Here is a 1265-nt window from a genome sequence, read left to right as displayed (position 1 = left end):
ATAAATACATGTCAACATATCACACAACACATATGACACACAGACACCTGTTATGTAGACTCCAAAAGGGTAGAGATTCTTATTTTGTTCACTAATATACCCCCAAATCCCTAGAACAGTACCTAGCATATAATAGGCACCTAATAAGTATTCTTAAATTAAATAAAAAATTCTTTATGAACCTTTTTAGCAGCTTCTTCTTTTTTTACATCACCAGGTAAAAGACAGTACCTAAAACACCAGATGTGGTCATTTCCAAATGAAGTCTTTAAAATGAAAAGGACTGTCTTTCTGGTTCCTATTATTATTAGAACACAGAAGGCAATGTACATTTGGCCCGACAGTATTTAGACCAACTCACGGCCACACATAATCTTGGAATCCAGTTTGGGGAATAATGGATAGGAGACAAAAATCTGAAAGTATCCATTAATGTGGCTATAAAAATAGAAAATTGGATCCAGAAGACAATTTTTTTTAAAATGAGATTATTTGGTGTAGCTGAGAACTGATATAGTACATGTATTGAATCTATGAGTCATCTTTGCACAGAGGTGCCAGATGAGAATGGAAAAGATTGATTTAAGTTGGATACAAAGATGTGTTTTGGGGTAGAAAGTGTGGTCTTACAAAGGTTTAGGTTACCAAGGCAAATTTTGGAATTTTAGGAATAGTAGCAATGCTCTTTTTTGAATTGTTTAAATACCACACAAATCAGGGTCAAGGGCTGGAGGGGGTGATCCTTCAGGTCATTCACCAGCACATAAAGCTAGAAATAGAGAAGTTTTCATGAAATCTCAGAGAGCTTCGCTCTTGTTTCTCCGGGATTAATATGTTAAATAAGTGAAAGTCTGCATGTATGTGGTGTCTTATTGGTATAGAGATCTGAAATAATTTCCCCAGGCAACAAATAGCATTTCAACTGAGTTCCTGGGGCAACAGGAAGTGAATACACATAAAAACAGTTACCAGGTTGAAAAGCCATCCCCCCAACTTCTTGTAAATCCTAAGTACTACTGATGATGAGAACGTTCTTGCAATTTTCTAAAATGATGTATTATTTACCTAGTAGGCAAAACAATTAACTAGACATGAAAATAGACTCCCAATGAAAGAACTCCAACTTATTCTTAGTTTTGTATTTCATCGTTTGCTACTCTATAGTTGCAAAGAAATTACTATGAAATACAACCACGTCAACAAGATAGGCTGACAGAACTGTTAGCATGCCCGTTCCCAGAGCTGTCTGTAATGGAGTTTGGAAC

This window comes from Hipposideros armiger, unplaced genomic scaffold, assembly GCF_001890085.2.
Source record: "Hipposideros armiger isolate ML-2016 unplaced genomic scaffold, ASM189008v1 scaffold_120, whole genome shotgun sequence".
In the NCBI taxonomy this organism is placed as follows: Eukaryota; Metazoa; Chordata; class Mammalia; order Chiroptera; family Hipposideridae; genus Hipposideros; species Hipposideros armiger.
The sequence above is the reverse complement of the archived record's forward strand: the minus strand, read 5'-3'. Positions refer to the sequence as shown.